The following is an 8,810-nucleotide window of genomic DNA, read 5'->3' as shown; positions in this document are numbered from 1 at the left end:
TTCATAAAGCCATGAATAGATGTACCTGGTAAAGGAGGGTGAACAAATGAACAGGAGAAAGTGCAGATTCAGGGCCCTCAATCTATCCTCATAGGGAAGATTTCTGATACATGGGATCAACTTTGTCATCCTCCTTTGTACGATTTACAGTGCATTTAAATCCATTCTGTAATACGGTGGCCAGAACTGTGCAGCATGATCTAAATGAGGCCTAACCAAGGATATATAGAGTATAAGAACAAACTGAGGACTTCTGTTATTTATACTTGTACTTCTAGATATGAGGCCAAGGATTCTGTTAGCTTTATTGCGAACACTAATGCAATGTTGTCTTGGTTTTAGATTACTGCTAACCAGAACTCCTAAATCCTTTTTGCAATCAGTAGTATTAAGATTTACATTATTTAGTTTATATGTAGCATGGTTATTTTCCTGTCCAACATTTAGAACTTTGCATTTGTCTATATTAAACTGCATCTGCCACTTCATCGACCATTACATCAGTCTATTAAAATCATCCTGGAGTGCTCTAGTGTCCTCATTAGAATGAATTGGACGGCCTATTTTGGTGTCATCAGCAAATTTGCTTTTGTCGCTATTTATTCCTTCATCTATTTCGTATTCTGATTTCTCCCAGTTTATACAAACTCTCTCCTGCCTATTTGTCAACCATGCCTCTACCCAGGAAAACAATTCTCCTATTCCGTGTGCCTTAAGTTTACTCAATAGCCTCTGATGTGGAACTCTATCGAAAGCCTTACTGAAGTCCATATACACAATATCATATTCATTACCATGATCTACCCCCTTCAAACACCTTAGTGAAAAAAAGTTAGTAAATTCGTAAGACAGGAACGCCCCTTTGTAAAACCGTGTTGAGATTCATTAATCAATTTATGGCTATCAAGATGGCTACGAATTGCTTCAACAATTATTGATTCCATAAATTTTCCCACTATGGAGGTAAGGCTTTCTGGTCTATATTTAGAAGCTAAGAACCTGTTTCCTGCCTTGTAAACAGGTATTACATTTCCCATTTTCTGCTTATCAGGCACTATGCCAGTTTGTAGTGATATGTTGCAAAAGATTAACCAAAGGTTTGATAAGTTCCTTCTTACATTTCTTTAGCACCCTTGCAAACAGTTCATCAGGGCCTGGGGATTTATTAGGTTTTAATTTCTCTATTTATCTGAGGACCATGTCACTAGTTACCGCAAATGTGCATAGTTTATTATCATCCTGTTCTACATAATCTATTATTTCAGGAATTTCGCCTTGGTAAAAACTGAGAGGAAGTAGTATTTGAAATTTCACACATATCCCTATCACTGTCAGTGATCTGACCTGAGTTACTATCTCTCTTTGTTGATCAATTGATTTGCCTCAACAAGCAACTTTATTTTGAATATTGTCTTTTAAACATATCCCTGAGGTATCCTGGTAATATCTTTTATTTTCAACCCTAATACTACATCCTGATTGTTTTCCACAAACACCCATACCTTTATAAACTATCAATTTAAATCCCTAGACAAGTCATCAATGACCCCCCTCAACTGAATTGGCTAATGCAGCCACTCCAGCCCCAGAGACATGAACCCCATCCTTTGCATACATATATTTGCATAGAATTTGTCCCAGTTATCAATCACTGGGATTGCAAGTTCCTTGCAGTACCTGTCTAGCCAGCAATTTATACCAATTGCCCTAGACATCCATTCATTGTCCACTCCTCTTCTAGGCAAGATGCAACATATGATTGGGATCACTCGCTTAGACCTGATTACTTCCATAGTTGACCTGTACTTATCCAGCAGCTCCTGTCTCCTGCCCTTCCCAACGTCATTACCCCCAGCACTAAGACAGATAGTGGGCTTGTTCCCATTACCTGGCATAATATTATCCAACCTGCTATGTCACCAACACCAGCTCCTGGGAGGCACACCCTCTGTCTGACCTTCCTATCTCTGTTACAAAAAGCACAGTCCATATATCTTACCTGAGAATCTCCTACAATTAGAATATTATTACCTTGATTAGCAGGAGAATCAGTGGTACCTTCAACCTCACTAACCACTGAAGTACACTCGTCCTGGAAAAGAGAGAATCGATTTCCTACCTTCACATCTTCTCTTTTAACCCTCCTTATCTTCCTTCTTCATGAACTGTGAACCACTTGCCACTTAAAGTGTCTGCCACTCTCACTGCTGGTGGCCATTTCCTCCTTACCAGCTAAAACCATCTCACACTCACTCCCAAACCCATCTAGGTGAAGCTTCAGCCTCCTATTTTCCTCTTAACTTTGATATAAGGGGCCCATAACTCTGAAAAGAGAAAAACGAGCTTCAGGAAAATGATTTTGCCTCTTTTTCTTTAAATAGTTTGAATGTTTTCCTTGTACTTCACATTTAATATTTTTGTTGTTGTTTACAAATACTTTATTTTTCTTAGTCTAGTTTGATAAATGATTATATCACGCATACATTGATATGGTTATTAACATTTGGAGCTAAGTAGGCTTAATTAAGGCAGTTCCTAAGAGGTAGGTAATGAGCCTTGAATAAAAAAGGGCATTTCTTCTCTGGCTCACAACACTAAGGTACTGGAGCTTCGTGATCCTTGGTTTCCCCTAATGAGTTTATATGCCCATCTGTTTCGGGAATTTGTGTGTATGATTGCCCCATTTCCCAAGGGTTTCAGTATCTGTTGGACGTTTTTGTCATGTTTCAAATTTCCCTATTTTATGATTCAGGTTTCTGTTTTGGAAATTTATCTCTTGTGTAATGACATTGCTCTTTGTATTGTGTTTGTATAAAAATGCATTGTGTAGCTATCGTTCTGTATGTATTTTGCTTAGAGAATAAAAGTCACAGAACCATGCAGGAACAATTCACAACTAACCTAAAAACTATAAATGAAAACTGTACGGTGCTTCGACCATTATTAAATCGTGAGTGAAAGAAAAAATGGAAGAAAAACGGACTTCAAATCATACCATGGGAAAAAAAAGGAGACAGAGTTGCGGTTAAGAATCCTAAATGTTAAGTAAGATTTGCCAGGAAACTGGAGCTTTTGATCATCTAACTGAGGCGGTTAAGAATCCTAAATGTTAAGTAAGATTTGCCAGGAAACTGGAGCTTTTGATCATCTAACTGAGGCGGTTAAGAATCCTAAATGTTAAGTAAGATTTGCCAGGAAACTGGAGCTTTTGATCATCTAACTGATGCGGTTAAGAATCCTAAATGTTAAGTAAGATTTGCCAGGAAACTGGAGCTTTTGATCATCTAACTGATGCCTTCCGTTGGCTGGCCAGTCCATCTCTTTAAAAATTAAGGAAGACCATTATATGTATGTTAGGTTACCTGAGAGGATAAATTGTACAGGTAATTTAAATTAATTCAATTAATTTGAATTACCTATGTAACTTTTTTTCCTTTTTCATTGATTCGATATAGTTTTTACTTCAATTACAGGTTTGACTTATTTGCAATCTACTGTTTTAATGGAAAATGTTTTGTTATTTGTTAGTGAAACTGTGGACCAGTAGGCCTCCTGCAGTGTAATCTGAGGTATTATCTCACTTTGTGAGGTTTAACCTTACTGAGTGAGCTGGGTGAGTTGTTATTTGCTCTGAGTGAGGTATCACCTAGTGTTTATTATATATAAAATTTATTTCTTACCTCTTCTTCCTGCTCCTCTAAAGATGTGTGTAAACACGTAAAAGGGCTCAGCTTTTCCTATTTTCAGCGTGGTAATATATATATATATATATATATATATATATATATATATATATATATATATATATATATATATATATATATATATATATATATATATATATATATATATACATATATATATATATATATATATATATATATATATATATATATATATATATATATATATATATATATATATATTATCATTGTTCTTCGATAATGTGAGTAGTCACGAAAGCGCTTGGAACTTCTCTATTCCTTCACAGTGGTTGTTTTGCATATTCTGAAATCACCTGTTTACTGTGATCTTATTGCATATATATATATATTATATATATATATATATATATATATATATATATATATATATATATATATATATATATATATATATATATTATATTATTACATAATGTGGTTCAAAAGATTTAAGAGATACATTGTTGATATAAAGATGGCTTATACAGTTCATGAGGCGTGAGAAATACATGTCTAGTACATACTGTTATGTGCTTGTCACTGATTATAATGCAAAAATCTCATCCAGCTCCTCAGAGCTGGGGTGCATGACCAAAATACAGCAGGCATTACCTCTCTGAACAGCAGCGCTGAGTCGCCGGAAAAGAAAACTAGCTGCCCTGGGATCCCTAGTTACCCTGCTGAGTCTTTTGCCTAGCTCCTTGAGGAAGTTATATGCACTCTTTCCCCTTGAGCCAAGGGTATATATATATATATATATATATATATATATATATATATATATATATATATATATATATATATATACAACAAGTCGGCCGTCTCTCGCCGAGGCAGGGTAAACCGAAAAGGAAGGAAATCTCAAAAATAGAAAATACTTTTATCATTCTACACTTTCATCTCACTCATACATAATCATTGTCTTTTCAAAGGCGCTCAGATACAGCAGTTTAGAAACATATGTAAAGATATATAATATATCCCTCCAAACTGCCAATATCCCAAACCCCTCGTTTAAAGTGCAGGCATTGTACTTCCCATTTCCAGGACTCAAGTCCGGCAATGTAAAAATAACCGGTTTCCCTCAATCCCCTCACTAAATATTACCCTGCTCACTCTCCAACAGCTCGTCAGGCACAAAATATCATTTGTCTCCATTCACTCCTATCTAACACGCTCACGCACGCTTGCTGGAAGTAAAATCCCCTCGCCCACAAAACCTCCTTTACCCCATCCCTCCAACATTTTCGAGGACGACCCCTACCCTGCCTTCCTTCCCCTACAGATTTATATGCTCTGCAAGTCATTCTACTTTGATCCATTCTCTCTAAATGACCCAACCACCTCAACAATCCCTCTTCAGCCCTCTAATACTTTTATTAACTCCACACCTTCTCCTAATTTCCACACTCCGAATTCTCTGCATAATATTTACACCACACATTGCCCTTAGACAGGACATTTCCGCTGCCTCCAACCGCCTCCTCGCTGCAGCATTTACAACCCAAGCTTCACACCCATATAAAAGTGTTTGTATTACTATGCATGGATAACGTTTTGTGTCTCCACAAATACCTCAATGCACTACTCATCTTTTTCCTTCATCAGTTCTATGATTAACCTCATCCTTCAACCTTAATGACTTGACTGACTGAATGATTGAACTGACTGACTGAATGACTTGACTGACTGACTGAATGGCTTGACTGACTTACTGAATGACTTAAAGTTAGACTTTTTCACTGAAGAGCACCTTGAAATGGTGTCTAGACCAGCTGGTGCCTTACCGTCAGTTGTATAATGTACTGCAGGTTAAAACTGAACAGAAGTCCATTACAGAATTTATGCACACTCCAGTACAACCATCGACTTCAATACCAGAACTTCTACCATCCACCTCAGCCCAGTAAGGCTACAGCTTAACTCTCCATTCTCTTCACAATCTTCCACAAACACCAGAACCCACAATTTAAGGTAAGAAATGCTATTATTTCTGCTGCAATTATAGTCCTAAGCAGTAAAAACATAATACATCATGACAATGAACTACAATTATATATTCACTTTTATTTTTGTCAAATCTGGAGGTTTAACAAGAAGTTGTTTGATGGGGGAAGCTTGCATCCTGAAATTTTGTTCAGTGTCATGATGTATTATGTTTTTACTGCTTAGGACTATAATTGCAGCAGAAATAATAGCATTTCTTACCTTAAATTGTGGGTTCTGGTGTTTGTGGAAGATTGTGAAGAGAATGGAGAGTTAAGCTGTAGCCTTACTGGGCTGAGGTGGATGGTAGAAGTTCTGGTATTGAAGTCGATGGTTGTACTGGAGTGTGCATAAATTCTGTAATGGACTTCTGTTCAGTTTTAACCTGCAGTACATTATACAACTGACGGTAAGGCACCAGCTGCTCTAGACACCATTTCAAGGTGCTCTTCAGTGAAAAAGTCTAACTTTAAGTCATTCAGTAAGTCAGTCAAGCCATTCAGTCAGTCAGTCAAGTCATTCAGTCAGTCAGTTCAATCATTCAGTCAGTCAAGTCATTAAGGTTGAAGGATGAGGTTAATCATAGAACTGATGAAGGAAAAAGATGAGTAGTGCATTGAGGCTTATATTCTGCCTTGCTTACCGTGGAGTGCACTAATATCTATTGTTGTACATAGTGTATATAGTGTACTTACTTCTGCTCTTACTTGGTGAAGATAATGTAAGTCAAAAGTTTTTCTGCTGTGTTTATTTTGCTCCCTTTACACCCAGGATAACAGACCATTGGATTCCTGGGTTGTAATACATGGAATGAGGGGAAGGGGTGGAGGAATGGGGAAGGGGATTGAGTAATCGGATTTGATCCTAGGGACGGATAGGAGGAAGGTATCTTCAGTTCCTTGGATGAAGGAACTGATGCCAGAAAGGGCTGAGAGAGATATTAGACATCATCCTCTCTGGTGGTGCAGGCGAGGTCAGGAGAGGTCACACAGGGACCTGCTCGGGTCACTGCAGCCACGGTGACCGTGTAGTTGGTCCAAGGTCTCAGTCCTCCTACACTTTCCTCGCGTCCGTTGGTCATTCTCGTCATCTCCTCCACCTCTTCTGCAGGTAAGGAGAAAGAACTATAATTATGTAATGGGACAACCCAATAATTATGTAGTCACCGTCTGGCGGGCCTAGTTCAATCTTAAAGGTGAGAAAGGACCCCAGTGGAAATAAGTCACTCTGACTTTTGTGGGTTATGCTAGGTTCTTTACACATATGCTGATATGTATGATAATCTATGTAACTTTATTTGTGCATACCTGAATAAACTCACACGAGATTTCCTTCTCATTCACTGGGCAGACCTATCAGGCGCAAAACACGTTCCCAACTCTCACGTTTGGAGTGGCATGGGCTAACAACCTCTGTTATTTTACACACTATTACGCACCCAAATAATAAAGATCTGCTAACCTGGTTGTAATGGGACTTCATTAAGTATGATTATAGGTATTTACACTTATGTACACTATTTACAAGAGTTTGGAAAATAAGTGTATCACGGTGAGCAACCAGCAGCTGTATGAGTCTGGCCAGAGCTGATGGTGAGTGCTACCACATCATCTCAGCAATTGTCCGCCTCACCTTGTGATTGGTCAATGAACCATGGTACTGATTTAACGATGGGGCCCAGTAAGATCGTTAAACCCTTAGCACCCAGTTCGCTATGTGGGAGTGTGAACGTGCGCCGAATAAATGTAACGTACTCTTTGAATGCCACATATCAACCCCAAACTGGCTCTAATGGCCAGGACTAGGTTTCCACCTCCATGGGTAGAGTGCCACCATGGCACGTTATAATAATGAAACCATCTGAACTTAGAGTGAGAAAGCAGACAGTAGGGCTAACGTAGGTTCAAGACACCTGTGGACGGTAGCAAAATATCCCCTCACTAAAAAAAAAAAAAACCTACACCATTTAAATTAAGCAACATATATATACAAAGGTGAAAAAAGAGCTATTCTACCCATAGTTCCTAACACATTCTAACCTAACACATTTTAATTTTTAAATTCTTGACAGAGAATCAGCCAGTTTATCTTTGCCAGCAATATGAAAAATACGTAAGTTATATGGTTGCAGCCTGAGACTTAACCTCACGAGTCTTGTGTTATGATTCTTCATAGTACTGAGGTACACCAAGTGTTCTGATCACTGTAGACAGTGACCACTAGAAATGACTGACCTACGTAGAACTTGAAATGCTCAAATGCCAGTATTAGGGCGAAGACTTCTTTTTCAATTGTGGAATAGGCCCTCTGGTAAGTGTAGTATTTAGCAGAGAAGTAGGCCACAGGCTGCAAATACTCATCTTCACCAGATTGTAAAAGTACTACCCCTACCCTTGACTCACAGGCATCAACCTATAATATAAAAGTTTTTTGAAAAATCAGGAGACAGGAGAATGAGCACAGTACAAAGAATTCACTTTGCTTTCGTGAAAGCATCTTGACATTCTGGGTTCTTCTGAAAAAGGAATTTGTGACTGGTAAGTGAGATTAGAGGGACTACAACATCTGCAAAATTCTTAAAGAATCTTCTGTTAAACCTAACTATACCTAGGAAACGTTGGAGGGATTTTCTATCACGACGCCCAAAAAACTAATAGTAGATTGGCCAAAGGGTGATTTAGATAAATTAACAGTAAAGTGGAAACTCTGAAATGTCTCAGAGAGAGTTTTAAGTCTAAACATATGTTGGTACAAGTATCCGACACAACAACAACATCATCTAGATAAGCGGCCGTGCCTTCAAGTTCTTTAATAGCCTGATGGATCAGTTTTTGGAATGATACCAGGGAGCTTTTCATTCCGAAGGGAGTTACTGTATATTGATAATGACCTCCTGGAATTACAAAGGCAGAGATTTCCTTCACCTTACCTGTTAAAGGTACCTAATAGTAACCTTTAAGGAGGTCGAATTTAGGCACAAAAGTAGCCTTACCCACGAAGTCGATTACGTCATTTGAACATGGCAGAAGGAAAGCATCTGAAATAGTCACCTCATTCACCTTACAGTAGTCTGTACACATTCGAAAACCTCCATCCACTTTCTCAACAAGGATGCACGGT

Source organism: Cherax quadricarinatus, chromosome 37 (genome assembly GCF_038502225.1).
Source record: "Cherax quadricarinatus isolate ZL_2023a chromosome 37, ASM3850222v1, whole genome shotgun sequence".
NCBI classification, from domain to species: Eukaryota; Metazoa; Arthropoda; class Malacostraca; order Decapoda; family Parastacidae; genus Cherax; species Cherax quadricarinatus.
Note: the sequence above shows the minus strand (reverse complement) of the source record.